The sequence below is a fragment of the Macrosteles quadrilineatus genome, unplaced genomic scaffold (genome assembly GCF_028750875.1).
Source record: "Macrosteles quadrilineatus isolate MER2022 unplaced genomic scaffold, UCM_ALF_1.0 Scaffold_9__3_contigs__length_116548681, whole genome shotgun sequence".
Classification (NCBI taxonomy): domain Eukaryota; kingdom Metazoa; phylum Arthropoda; class Insecta; order Hemiptera; family Cicadellidae; genus Macrosteles; species Macrosteles quadrilineatus.
The window spans coordinates 86811739-86827768 of NW_026542602.1; the positions used below are offsets into that span (position 1 = coordinate 86811739).

General features: G+C 29.2%; 1 protein-coding gene and 1 non-coding gene across 2 annotated transcripts in view; one reads left to right on the top strand and one right to left on the bottom strand.

Annotated features, from left to right (window-relative positions):
* The window catches only part of LOC129002478 (lachesin-like), a 277618-nt gene that overhangs the window by 124749 nt on the left and 136839 nt on the right, over window positions 1-16030 (top strand). The window lies entirely within an intron of this gene.
* Window positions 3116-3188, bottom strand: Trnav-uac (transfer RNA valine (anticodon UAC)). The gene has a single exon. It is a non-coding gene; the product is annotated as a tRNA-Val (tRNA).

Genomic DNA, 16030 nt, shown 5'->3' on the forward strand with positions numbered 1-16030 from the left:
AAATACCCTTGTGATGAACTATCTTTTTCGTCATATCACATTATTTAACCAAACTAAGCTAAAAACGAAAATAGTTAACTTAAATATTTAATATAACCTCTCAAAACTACTTCTAACTTATTTAAAAAAATTTGATAATGCAAACAAGCACTTCTTTAACAAGTGATTTAATCAATTAATTTGACTATAACGATATTTATTTTATTTAGTCTTATAACGATTGTTTTCGTGATCGTGTACATTATACAATCGATATGTCAAACTATTGACACGAATGAAACAATAAGCTACAACCAATTAAATCAACCAACGAATAACTCACAAATGATTATTCACACACATGTTATTTATCTGTAAACTTTCGATGTTTATTATAAACTAAAATTATTTTAATTTGTGGTCCAATCTGTAACAACTTGACATGTTCAGAGCTCAGTAGAGATGAATGGTGTAAAGGTTAGTCAGCTGTTACATGATAAGAGCTTGTTAGTTTGGTTTTATAGTCCTCTATCTCATGTTACGCTTCACTCAACTAGAAATATCATTTAATCAACCGTAGATAAACACTGGCATGATTACAAAGATTAATCCACACAATTAAGAATGATGGTAGAATATCTAGCGGATTCTGTTGTGTATTTCCGTCAAATAATGATTGTTTACGCATATACAGGGTGGAAAAAAGTCTATGAAGAACATTTTAACCTATTGTTACATTTAATATTTTCTTTTGACTTCTAGCGGACCGTCCCCTTGAATAGGCAGTGTATCACCGAAACATGAGTTACAATGATTATAATGCCCTGTTATTGTGTACCAAATTTTGAAGCTCTACCTTTATTACTTTTTAATTTAACCGTCCCGGGACTTTTTCCCACCCTGTATATATTGAGACTATAAAAATTTATAAGCGGCAAAACTAAACGTGTTTGAAATACTCAATAATGAGCCATTTGCTGTAGTAAGTAATTTGTCCTACGCTTTTTGTATAGTATATGGTTTGTATTAACCCTCAAACATTGTTTCATATGATAAGAAATATGTGGGATATAATATACCAAGTCAATGGTATTTGTGTGGAACAAATTTGTTTTGGCGTTACATCTTTGAAAGCAACAATTCTATATGCATATTACTGTACGCTTATTTGGTTCTATAATAATTGGGTTTTATGATAATTTAAAGTAAGTTTTGCATCGTAAAACAAATTTATATAGCAACATTTTTGTTTAAGGCCTCAATTCAGATTTTTATAATATGCCTGGTTAGAAAATTATCATATTTTAAAATACATTTTGCAACTCAAAGTATCACAAATTGTGACAACGATATCTTAATGTAACTACAGTATGTTAACCGCCACCTAGGATTATGAAGACTTTTTAAAAATAAACACCGCAATTTAAGATATTGATAGCCAATAAATAACAATAGGGGTTATTAAAAACACGTTGACCTCAGAATGAAGAAACATTCCAAACGCTTGCAATCATTTTTATTCAGCAAGACATACTACTTCTTGAATAGTCATTGTTAAAGGTAAAGAAATACACTTATCATTACTGAGAAGTGGGTTTAAAGTAACGTTCGTTTATTTGTTGATACAAATTTGAAACGCAAACATTTCCTTTCATCCTTAACAAGCTCTACTCGACTTTTCAATTATATTACTGAATATTATATTTAGAGTATTTGAAAATATTGTTCTGTTCTTGAATTTAAATGGAAAAAACAACGATCCATACAATTTGTAATACATAATGTTGAAGTTAAAACCTTCCATATTAGATTTTATCCTTTTCATATAAAACGCAATAGTTTTTACGTTGTATAAGTGGTGCAGGGTGGTAAAATTAATACCAATTTTTAATTTAATCACGTGTCCCTAAATTTGTCCAGGAAACGTAAATACCTGTTTTAATATGTATTCTTCTACATTAGCCATTATATAGTACCATTGAATTTTTAAGTCAATGATGGCATTGAATTAATATGATTGTACCATTTCCCACTGATATGTTTGCTCTGAGAAAACAAATAAAGACATTAATTGTTAAATGATGGTTTATAAAAATGTGTATAAGACCTCCATGTTCGATCGACCCAAAAATAAAAAAACAAAAAAGATCTTAAATTACCAGTTGCGTTACCAGCCCGAAGGTAAAAACGTTTGATTTATATTAAAATTAAATTATAAAAAAAATCCAAACAGATGTGACGCATATTAGTATATATTTAGGCCAGTGACGTAATGTATCTTTGTTCATGTTCTCTGCAGTTTTATGTTTTATGTTATGATTATCATGAAATGTCCATTAAAATTTGTATGAGGAACATCATATGAATTTTATTTTATTGTAAAATAAGGGTTGTGTTCCTTTGAGAATTTTACTGCGCGTCTTAAAATAGGAAATGAGTCAAATCTTCCATTTCAATTTTGTTAGCCTTGTTTTGACCAATTTACTAGACACGATGTTCGTAGTTGGTGTTGTCCACACCAGGTGGTGTGCCTGTTTGTGGCAATGTTGAGGTTTTGTGGTAAGCTGAGACACGTCAGTCTGTAGTGTGTCAGTCCACCACAACCCTCACCTTACCCTAAACTCTACTGTATACCACCATACCTCTGAATACCATCCAACCACAGTGTACAGGGAAAATTCAGAAATTTAAGTGTGTTTTTTTTCAGACAATTTACCACAAAGTAGCCTATATTATAGGAAAAAGTGATTCACACGGTTCAAAAAATTTAGTAACACATTATTATCACTGAAAGTCACAAATAAAATTTGTATTTTACTAAAATTTCGTTTTCTTTCATAAGCATGGTTAAATTTTACCGTAACACTTAGTGTGATTAAATGAATACATCCTTAAACTTTGACAAAAGAGCGGTAACATTATCTGTTAACAACTTATTTAAGTTTGATTAACGGCCCAAATTATCCTTAAAATGTTTTTAACTTATATCCAATAGTCAATGCTTATACACACGTAAAACAATGTGATTATTCTGTGTGAAAAAAAAACACAGTTAGTATTACAGACACAAATAATGTTTCTATACGCATAAAATAAAAATAAACATTAATAGAATAATAATTACTCATAAAAGTTGTGATTCCGGCCAGGATCGAACTGGCGACCTTCTGCGTGTAAAGCAGATGTGATAACCACTACACCACGGAACCGTTGGTGTTATTGTTAGCTTGGCCGAGTCCACCACAATTAGCCTGTGTCTCTGCAGACAAGCGCAACACACTTAAAAATAGACGGGCACTTTCATAGCATGGTAATGTGTCTTGAATCATTTATAAATAAGTCGAATTATTTCCAAATACATATTTTTAAATAATCTTACACGATTTCTACTAGTAGATAAACTGTTGTCAGAAATGTTTGTGCAATGTTATAAATTCATATGTTTTACCATTCTTTAGAAAAAAATAAGTAAAAAAATGGTGGCTGTGTGAGTAACTTAGGACTTCCGGACATTTAAAATATGGCATTTAGATACATTTCTTACACAGGAACAATGCTCTAAAATCTTTGTAGAGTTCTGTGACAACCTGTATAAATATTATTCATTTGATCTTTGCAAATATATTTAAATAAGTGGCATGTTTGAGAAAATAACATTATCCTGATAAACGTCCGCATTTAAAAACTTGTATTTATCTTATTCTATTTTAAGCTGTAAATAGCATCACACGTGCTATACTACCTCAATAGACAAACTGTAAGGTATTTAATTTTTATATATAGTTTTATTTTGTAATTAATACATCACTCTAAGGGTGGCAGTTTTCAGACCCCACTCATCATTGTATTTCTGCTAAACGCAGTAAACAAGATATCTGCTGGATCAAAAGCTCGCCGTTTATAGAGAAAGTTTCTTGTCCAGTTAAATTGTGGGGAAATCATGTAAATCTCTTCAGCTTACAAGTGTTTGGGGACAGGCCAAGCCTTGACACAGCTGGTTAAGCAGACTGTTTAGAATTTATCACAGTTCAATTTCTGATGTTCAAAAGTGACTTGTGACATTTACTTTGATATCTAGCTAACCAACCATCACATGAATAACAGTAAACGTGTTAAAATGATTCTTATAATCACGTATACATGATTTAAAACTATTAACTATTTATCCTTATTAAAGAGATATTTTATGCTACGAGGTTTGTAAGAAAAAACCATTACAGTGTTATGGTAAGTCGATATTGTTAGGGACAGCGAATCAAAACAGATTTTATGGGTAGGTATCTTTGTCCCGACCATTGTGGCATGTGCCACACACAAGGTCAGGCCTATGAGTGTGGATGGGCAAATGCAAAGATAATTAATACCACCAACAAATTAAAAAGTAGTTTGCAATTATCCTTTTCAATTAATAGTACATCATTCCAAAAATATTTAGTGTATGAAACACATAGTAATTGAGTAAATATTTTATTATATTAATTTTTTTATCATATTTTTAGAAGGTAAAACAATCTGGTGTTTAATATATATATACATATTTCTCTTACACGATAATTTGTTTTTAAATAAATGAACAAGCTGTGGTTAATATTCCTCAATAATACTTCAAACAATGCAAATTAATGTATTTTGGGTTTTGTGTCTTATGTAACTTTGTGACAATCCTAGTGACTATGCACAATATTACTCTCACTATCCGACATAATGGAGGGAAATAGGATTTGTTGAAACCCAATTATGATTACTATCGCCAACGCTGAGTCCATTAATAATAAACCACCTTTTATCATATGATGTATGCGTTGGACGTGATAAACTGGATAATGTAAGCCAGAGTTAATTTGAAATATGGAGTAAAGGCTATGATAAATAGTTTATTATCAAATATGACTGATCTAGACATAAAAATATACACGTTTTGTTTGGAGTCAAGTCTATACCTGTTCAAATCACTTAAATCTTAAACTTAATGGGTTAAACTAAATTGGAATTGATATAGAATCTGGGAATCGATAATTAAATAAGAAATGAAATTATAATAATTATATACAACCTGATAACACATACAATATATAACTAACGTATGTAAAGAGAATTTTTTTCTATTGGTAATTGTAAAAGCTTGATACAGTCATGCTAATACTTGTGTAAAATGTATATTAAAATAAAAAGTTTTCTACAATCCATAAATTTAAACGGACCTATTGGAATTATTGGACTAATTGAATCACTATGTTAATTTTACAATTATATTTTAAATCACACTATGAAACTGTATATTAGAAAAAAACCTTTACGATTCGTAACTTATAAATTACTCACATTTTTTGTGCAGATGGTTTATACCCCCTTATTAGAAATTAAACTATATGTTAATTATGATGTTGGCAAAACGGTTAGCTATTTTAAGCTGATGCAATCTAACCTATGTGAATCTAAATATTTTTGTGCATTTCGTACGTCTACTGTACATATTACGTTTATGATTTATTAGTAAACACTTTGGAAGTATTGTTGAAGCAATGTTACACCTGATGCCTGTGAAAGTGGCAAGTATTGGCCGTTTGCCAAGTCCTAAGCCTTAGGCAATTTATTGAACACATTGTTGGATCGTCTTTTACGTGAAATTACCTATAGGCCTAACTCTAAAGGCAGCCCATACCTATGTAAAAATTCGGCAATTTGGATTAATCAGGCATCTCCTTCACAGCCTTCTAAAAATCCTGTAGAGTAGTTTTTTACTACAAACTAAATAGTTATAAATAATATTAAAAAATAAATATATACTGAGATTAAATTGGAATGCAATAATGTTTGCAGCAAAATTATACGATTTACATCTTGTAAATTATTTATTACTTTCTCTAAATTAAATTTAGATTTAGAGCATATGTGAATATTTATTAAAGTTTTTTGTGTCCTCATAATATAATATTTTATAACTGTGGTCACAGAACTTTTTATAGCTATGGAATGTACGAAAATGTTGATAGGAATATCTTGACTTGAAATTACCACAACAGTGTCTTGTATCACAATATACTAAATGTCAAACAGGTTTATGTATTTTGGATCTTTCACAACCACAGAAAAATAATCTTTTTTATAATTACAAAAGTGTATTTACAAATCCTTAAAACCTCTTATTATTTTGAGTCAGACTTTTTGTATGGTTTGAGATATTGTCATAAATTGAAATTATCACAAATTATTTAATCTATGAGAACACCACATGCTACCTTTACCTTAATGCAACAAGAATACCCAAAAATAGATCACACTCTTCCCTGACAGTTTCATACCTTTCATACAAGAAATGATTCATACCTTTACTCGTATCTTACCAAATCTTTCCCTAATATGTCCTTAAAATTTTTGAAATTCTGATTACTAACCCGTTTTAATCAATGGAGCAATCGGTATGTAGTTTTAATAAGCTAACGAAACTCTTAACTGGAAACTTGTAAGCCTTAAAGTTTTTTAAGCATTTAACACACAACAGATTTCATTTAAACTAACTCGTAAGGAGAAAAAACCGGAATATAACTGAATATTACGTTTTATGTTTGAATATCGATTGAAAAACTTGTGTTGCAAAATAAAAGATATTTTAAAGGGTTTGCTTTCTTATTGAGTTAAGCAGCAATATTTCTTTATGAATCAAGAAATGTATTTACGGTCCAATTACAGGGTTTTACGAGCTCTTTGTGCTGAAGAGTAGTGTTAGAATCCAATTATAAGATTCATTTAAATCCATTCATGTTTCTTGCAAAGAGGCATTTAAATTTGTATGAATAAAATCATAACCTTTTCAATAAATTAAGTTTAACTTGTTTATATATACATACAAATAAATATATTATATAAAAAACAATTAAGTATAACAAATTAATTCCCTTACAAAAGTGAAGAATTAGAGTTCATAAATGTTTCTGAAACCACAAAGTTTTTTGATTAGATAAAAAAAATTACGTAATAAACAAATTATTACATTTTAAATCGGCATACCTTACATTTCGAACTTGTTGATTAGTTTGAAATGACTTAAGACACATTTTTATTCGATTACATTACATTTAATTTTCGATTTAATTTACGATTTGGAACGATGCGAGTCTATGCATCTGACATTGTTATTATAAATTAACTATTGTTAAAAAACATTTATTAAAAGGTTGTTTGAACGAAGCACCAAGTATTCCTTTTGATAGAAAACCATGACTCGTTGAGTATAATTTGATACTAACTTCAATGTAGTAAACAGTAGATTAATTAGTAAAAATGTATGGAAACCAAAAATACTTTTAAAAACCATCAGTCACTTTTTTAGAACGAATTTTAACGAATAATTTTTAGGCTTGTCGGGACATCAAAATAAAAATGGTTAATCAGTCTCAGGTATAGGTCCTACTGCTACCAACTTCAACCATAGATTTTTCTCTTTGGGAAATTCGCTAATTCAAAAAAATAACTAAGAAGTGCATCACGATAGACTATGCATACGATATGAAAATACGAAATACAAATTACACATTGAGTGATATATAAACAAATGAATTATAGCTTTTTGTTTAGTTTATTAAGTTGTTATGCATGTTATTAGCAATTAGTTTCACTTTTAATTTAAAATTTCATTGATCCTTTTTTTAAAGTACAATTGACTGTAAGCTAGAAGTTCATTAAATTACAAATAGATTGAAAATTCTTATACTGTTTTGACAATTCAGTCTAGTTTAAATTGAGTCTATGTACAGAATCTTTGTGACTGGGAAACTTTATTGATTTGAGTCAGACACTAGAGTCAATTTGTTTGTGAACGAGTTGTTATTTTAAAATGGAATTACATTAATTGTCAGTTAATTCATTACAAATATATCTGACCAGGTTGAGTTGGGTTGATATAGTCCAGAACCAAGATATAACTGAAACCCTTGATTGCTGTAGTGTTAAATACAATTCATCATAATGACAGTTAGAGCAAACGCAAAGTAATCCTGTAAGACCAGAGTTGCGCAAATTAGAGATAAACCCACCTCTTCTGAATTTACGTCATTACTGCGGGATTTACTTTATTTTTTTTTTTATTTGATAAAAGGTTACAGGTCAATGACATTTATTGACCTGATAGTAGTTACTTCTAAGCTATACACATTTTTATTTTGAAAAGACAAGTCACGTATGCGATATAAGGGAATTTACATAAAGATTATGTCATAAATGAAAAATAACCTTAAAATTGAAAATACAAAATGACAAACTCATAAAAAAATTTCATATATTATTTTCCATAAAATGTGGTTTATAAAGATACTCTTTAGTTAAATGGTTATTTATTTAATTTTCCGAATCAATGTTCCTATAGTGCAATTTCTAATTTACACTGGTGGGTAAAATATGTCTAATGTTAATAGGTCAATGTTGCAAGAAATTAACTAAGGCCGTTTACTTATTTTACGAAATTAAGTTAAGAATTATTAGGGATGGTTTTAATCATACGATAAAATCATACGAATTCTAAAATTTTTTTTACAAAAGATAGAATAACACTTGTCCTAAATTTATATTAATACCCTGCCACAAAAAGCCCGTGGAGTAAGCAACTTTCCATTTCTATGATAGCATTTTTTAAATATAAATTACATTAGAGTGAAAGAGTACTTAGAATTATTGCAGCAGGAAAGGAAGATTGTTACTTTTACGTTTAAAGTACAATACAAATATAAATACATTTGCCAAATTCGATCAAAATATAACCATAAACAAGGAAACTACAACAGTTTTCGTTCATTCCATAATAGTACAATTGGGTTTTTAAATGTAAGTTTTAAAAATATTTTCCCTAGCTTTTAATGGTACAACAATGCTTTGATATGAAAATGTTTGTTTTTGTAGTTACATGCGATGGCTGTAATAATAATTTAGTATTTTAATTTTTAGGAACGAAAACACAAAGACAATTTTGTAAAACTTTAAATCTCCATAACGATTATCCAGCTTATTCATAAAAATCTGACCAATGTTGCTTGAGTTATCGTGTTCACGGACATATACATGTATACAAATTTTAACGAATAGATTTGTTTACTCTCAGGGGACATTAAAACAAATGAAAGAAGTGAATAACAATAACATCTCACCAATATTTATTCGTGTTTTATTACTAATGTTGACTGTTTTAAACTTGTTTAAATGTATATTTATTATGATGAAAAGAGTCACATCTTGTTAACATGGTTGCACGAGTAAAGTTGTAAAGATTGAATGTCTATATTCCAATGCTCATCGAACTATCTTCAATGGGAGTTTAAAGCAGAGTCTATAATACATTGTTTCCGTTTCGCATATGTTAGCAAGGTAATTCCCTTTGCTTACATATTTGTATAAGGATTTTAAAAATGCAATCCTTGCATGAAGCTTGTTTTGCTATGTTATACTCTTGTAATTTATACAAATTTAAGAACACAGGGAGTTTGATCTATTTGTTTTATCTGCGTATATTTATATCAAGGTTATTTACAATAGGGTGTTGCACTAACCAATGGTGATGGTTGCCAACTGATGATTCAATAACCTTTGTTTGTTATACGAATGAATGTTTAAACGAAATGTTTACCAAACTAAAGAATAAGGTGAGCAGGGTAATCCTCTCGTAGCAAAACGTTACAAATTAGTGATGATGATGTGTCATAATTTTAGCCATTATTACTAGCCTTACCTTTCCTTTCTTACGGGGTTTTTCACAGAAAATACTGTTATATCAAAACCGAACTTAAAAATGTTGTTTGGATATCAGACAAATATATTTCAAATTATTTAATAATAAATTTAAGTATTAGTCCTTACTTTATCTATAATTTCGTGTTCTACCTGTTAACATGAAAATCGTAAATGCGCAGCGTTGTTTATGGTGTTAATTATGAAACCACTTTCGTACTGCAAATCCCAATGTGATTAAATATTCTAAAAGAATAACCTTAGTAGGTATACAACCATAAAAAAAAATTGAGGTAATGATATAAATAATATAGTTTATTCTTAACTTCGAACATATAAGGTATTATATATTGTATAAGTTAAAATAACTTTCTTAAGGACTAAACCTTTTAACGTGGGGCTTTATTATTCATCTTATAATATTGTTAGCATTTATTTTTAAATTTTTAGTTAGTTATCTGTAAAAAAATAAAATCAATTTGTATTACATTTGAAATTATAAAAAGCTAACTAAAATCCATGTAAATTGTATACTATACTATGTATATTAAGTACAAAAATGTTTTAACAAAACAAATATGGACAGAGGTTTTCATTGGATTTTCCCTCGCATATTTTCGATAAGCTCAAAGCTTTGTTGTAGATACAAACCTTTAATGGAAATTTGCATTTCAAAGAAGCTGGAATATTGTTTACATTCTGCCGTTGTCAGAAAGAGATAATCTTTTTCAATCTGTAAACATGTCAAAAATAATCTAAGAGATATCAGTAACGTGAGTGTGTTAATAAATTGAGCAATGATTTTATATATTTTGATCACCAACGACATTATTACTAATATTGCATATATTAAAGCACATCACATAACAGATGCATGCATTATACGAATTAATAATGTGATCCATTATCTAGACTTGCCCCTACATTAATAAAACATAAGCTTTTAAGTGGTAATTATGTATCGCAGTGGAATGATATTGTGGTTGACCTAATAATGCATGGTATGGCTGTTGAATTTATTAAGATAATCTGTGAAATATATTTCTCATGGGAAAGAACTTTAAATCCAACACTAGGTCTAAGTAACTAGATGTAACACACCACATTACACTTAAAATGCAATAAGCAGAATGTAAACACTATAAACAATATGGCGTTTTGAGATATTGTAATAAAAGAAACATTTGCATTTCTTAATATCTGATTAAAACAGTTCATTGATCTATCATCTCTATATGATTATTTGATTAATCTCAGACAACTAGTTAACCTCCAGATACGACCTTCAGAGTAAAACTACAACACGTTTCTTTTGAAATAAAAAATGCATTACAAGTGCGACCCTCTCTTTTTTTAACTTATGTCACCTTCTTTACGTGAAAGTAATTTTTTTTTTTGGTGCCACCATTTATCTAGTATCAAATTCCAACACTGAAATCTTACCTTTTTTGTATTCTGAAAAATAACTGGTTTTACAATATGATTAAATTACGCTGCAAAAAGTCGACGTTTCGTTTTACAATGTGCGCTCAGATCTACTAAACTGAGGTATACGTGTCTTTCAGGATGCATATCATCAAATTACTTCACTCAAGCCATCTCTGCTGAAACATGACACCAGCCCCTCACAATCATACAAATCATAAGTATTTATCAAATTAATGAAATCTTCGTTATCTGTGTAACCTAAGTACAGATGAGAAGAGTATTGTTTAAAAGCTTAAGAGGACAACCCTTCACTGACAAAGTCCTCTCACCCCTTCCACAGAACTTAAAACAAATTGTTACCAAATAGGTTAGCGTAGCCTAACTTAATTAATAACTAAATATTTTTTTTTCTGTGCATTGTTTAAATTAAAATCACTTTGGATTAAAATTGTAAAATAATAAGAAAAGAAGAAAAACACATTTGTAACGGTTTGTTCCAAATTAACATTGCTCAATAGATAATTATATTCAGTAAAATTGTCGCCTAAAAACGACAAATAATCTTCTGGTAGATAGTATGGCACATAATATAGTAGGCTATAAGTAAAAAGTAGGCCATCAGTGATTTTTAAAGTCAACAAGCGCTTTTCATTTAGAACCATTGAAGAAATTTATACAAAAATCTATTTTATGATCTATCTATAAAAGAAGCTTGTAGCTAGAGTAAATGTTGCAAAACTGCATTTAGTATCACACATATTTGTTTAGTTGGTGGGACAGACGAATAGAAATCTTTGTTATCGGTACTTGTATTTAATATAAATGTCTTTACTATTATGAATTACAAAAAATTTAACTTTCTGAATAGCTGAAATAAATTTCATCATATGAATACATCATTTTAAGAACTTGACTGAATTAGCTAAAAATTCGTTTGCATAAACAATGGTAAAAATTAACTGTGAAAAAGTATAAACCTATTATTTATTTAAAGTTATTATATATTCCGATTTTGTTAAAATCATGTCATATTATTTACAATATCAAGTTGACGAAAGGTTAACAGGATGTGCTGGCCATTCAGGCTAGGAATGACAACCAATGCTGTCAACTACACCAACAACTGAAGCGTTCTTATGTCTCCAAACCTTGTCACAAGCAACAGTGGACCTGGTTTGGTCAGGCATCTTACGACAGGCTCTTTATGGTTTAGTAAATATGCAAAATTAATAATAATAAACAGTATTATCCAATTACAGCCATTAGTAAGGTGTTAGTGTTGAATTTATTTTTCAGTATTTTTCATGCATTTTCATAAATATTGCTCCTTATTCATAGTTAAATCAGTAGGTAACACTTATAGGCCAATTTAGTTCAATATTTGATTTCCTTAAAATTTCCATCAATATTTTTTTTATCATAAAATTGATTCACTCTCACTCATAAGTGTATTAAAAGGGTTATTTGTATCCTAATAAAACAAAACAGCACATAGTTAGTTATTGGCTTCATTAGTATTCGCTTGGTTACTTTGTTTAAAATTATTTTAAGTTTAAGGAAGATCTGTGGAGGGGTGAGAAGACTTTATCGGCGAAAGTGTAGCACCTCTTAAACTTTACAATACTCTACTAATCTGTACTTAGATTACATAGATAACAAAAATTTATCATTTTGATAAAAAAAACCTTTTGGTTTGTAAGTGTGAGGGGTTTGTGACATGTTTCAGCAGATATGGCTTGTGATTATATATCCTACATAAGACAACCGGATAGTGAAATATTGGGCTTTCTTGCTCTTCAAACCCTATCTTTTAATAATGAAACAGCAAATGTCACTACACAAATAAACACCTTCAAACAAAACAATTTATTTACGGAGGGATTGGAAAATGAAAATCGTTTCGATAGAAGATATAATCGACGAATTGAGTTATCATATTTCTCACCTGACGATCAGAAGGTTAAAAGTTTGATCTGGAAAAATAGTAGCAGAATGTGACAGCTGTCTTTTAACATAAGGCTTCCAATGGATAATTATGGTATCACAATCCCAAATGATTCTAACTATAGAAACAGCTTAAATTGGTCGGCCAAAAAGCTATTATCTTAATAATTCCATCCTGGTTTCCTTTGAAATCTCCCCTTACCTTTGCATCAGCTAAGTTTTAATCCAATATAATATAAAATTAGTATTGGTGGTTTAATTTTTCACCTACACTCAATTTAGTTTATTACACTCAATATTATGGGAATCCTAAATAACTTAACATCATTTGTTGTTTATTATCTTGACTGTAATGCAATTTTACTGCAAAACACATTACATGATAAACGCTTATTAGTTATGTTTTACAACCCTGATCGTATAGAGTTTCACTCAACTATAAATATCACTCTAGATATGTACTTCGCATGGTTTATTCACTCTAGTTCAACTACATTGTACTGTCACTTTAATTTCAACACTGTAATGCTATTTTTATCTACACATGCTTTTAAAGATACAGGTCAATCTGTCTGTTATGACACTCATGCCAATTTAAGGAGAGAAGAATTAAGGTAGAATGTTCTCCCAACGGTTATGATATAAGAAACACTGTTTCTAAATACTACGAAAAATGTTACTGCACTCCTTGCAATAAGATGATAATAACACATGTTATAGCATTTTTTGAAATAAAATATTATTAAAACCGTTACGTTTTAATTAAAACTACAAAACAATAATTCAAATACTGTATATTAGATTGTAATATATTTTACTTGATCAAAAGTATTTTATATTACTTTCCTTAAATAAAGGGATTTAATTGTATTAAATATTTTGTTAAAACTTTAGTTATATAAACTGAAGAGTTTTATTGGTCATGAGCTTGTATTTACAAAACATTTACCTACAAAGGACGTAATTCCGGCTTATTAAAAGCTTATTTATTTTTTTTATGCGAAACAAAATCTAAATTGTGTAAAGGTTAGTAAGCTGTTACATGATAAGAGCTTGTTAGTTCGGTTTTATAGTCTTGTATCTCGTGTTACGCTTTACTCAGTTATAAGTAATCTTGTAATAACCATATACATGATTATTACTTGTGGTATATGGCAAAACTGATTACAATCTTCAGAGATGAAACTACCTCTAGCTATATTATATGTGGAATTCATATATATTAATTTTTTATTCAATTGAAAGAAAAAAACCGTAGATTTTCATAATTTTGGTCTTAAATTAAAGGTACACCTGCATAGATTTACCGTAAAGCATCAGAATTCATTTGTCTGACGTATATTTTGATTTATGCACAATAGCAACTTCCACACTGTACATTTCTTATGGGAGTAAGATTTAGTTTATATTTCTAGATTCGTTTGGCCTTCTACCCGACTAATTTTTACAATTTTGGTCTTAAATTAAAGGTATGCATGCAGAAATTGGCCATCAAGCATCATCATTCATTTATCTAATTTACTACCCGACCAAAAAGAATTAATTTAAATTTTTCGAATACTTTCTTTATTTACAGGTGCATTTCACCAGATCTTGTTATATTATCCTGTATAGTTTGGTATAAGAACCTTTAGTGAAATACATCATATTGAATTGGTTTTAATTTGTTTTTAGTTTATTAAAAATCTTTTTGTATTAAGGTATTTTGGATATAAAAAAAACTGTAAAAAGTATTTTACTTGTTTACACGTAAGAAAATCAATAACATTCAAAACAAAGCATTAAAAGATTAAGTCTATTGTTCCCCTTGTTGTTTAATTTGTAAAGAGTCGAGTTGATAGTTAAAAACCAAGCCTTATAACTTAAAAAAAAATAAGCTAGAATGTTCTCCTTACATCAGTTGATGTCACGGGCAGTGTGACCTGGAGCTTTGAGGACTTCTTGTAACACAAACTGTCCCATTAGCCATTAACTCTGAAGTGGCACTGGCCCGAACAGGTTCTTACTTCTGAGCCATTGTAACAAAAAATATTGTAACACAAGTTTCTGTCAGGGACATATCGTTTCCAACACAATTCATTCGGTGTATTGAATTTGAGATTATATAGTTTTTATTTGACGTATGAGATTAAGCAATCGAATTGTTTGGAACAGTATAAATCATTTATATGAGGATATGTCATGTGATTGTGAATTATATAAACTTATTATTGATCAAATAATGCTTTAGCTTAGTAAACATAACACAAGAGCGGTGTAAATTCAAATGTCTAACAAGTTGTGAACCTTCAACAGTGGGATAGTTTTAACAATTATTTTTTTTCTATACGGGGTGTCCATAAAAAACGTTTCAGGACCTTGGCAAATGAATCCTCATACTAAAAGGAAGAACAAAATTTATGTAAAGGTATGTCCGAAAATGCATATTTACCCAGCTATCCACCATTTTGATTTAAACAAAAATATTTTTATCTTTGAAATTTTTCATTCGATGATTATGAAATTTGGCAATCATGTTAATATACACAAGAACTATTATAAAAAAATAATAAAGTTTTTCCAATTGTAAATTTCAAAATGACAGCCGTTTGAATTTTTATAATTTAAATAACTCAAAAAAGGCAAATAATATGAAAAAATGTCAAGTAAACCTTTTTTAGCATTTTCAATTCCCTATCAACTGATACCAAGATAAAAAAGATCGGACAAAAGATAACTGAAATATGACGTTTTTTGTGCAAAAATAAGGCTAAATTAAGGGTTTCCCGACTAACTTTACCTTCACATAAACTTTTTTCTTGCTTTTAGTATGAGAATTCGTTTGCCAAAGTCTTGAAACGTTTTTTTTGGACACCCTGTATATTGTAAATATTAGATGTAATATAACATAAATTCAACTCAAAATAGACATAAAATGACATGAAAGGTTATTAAAGAAAGAAAATACATTTATTGTACCGTTTAC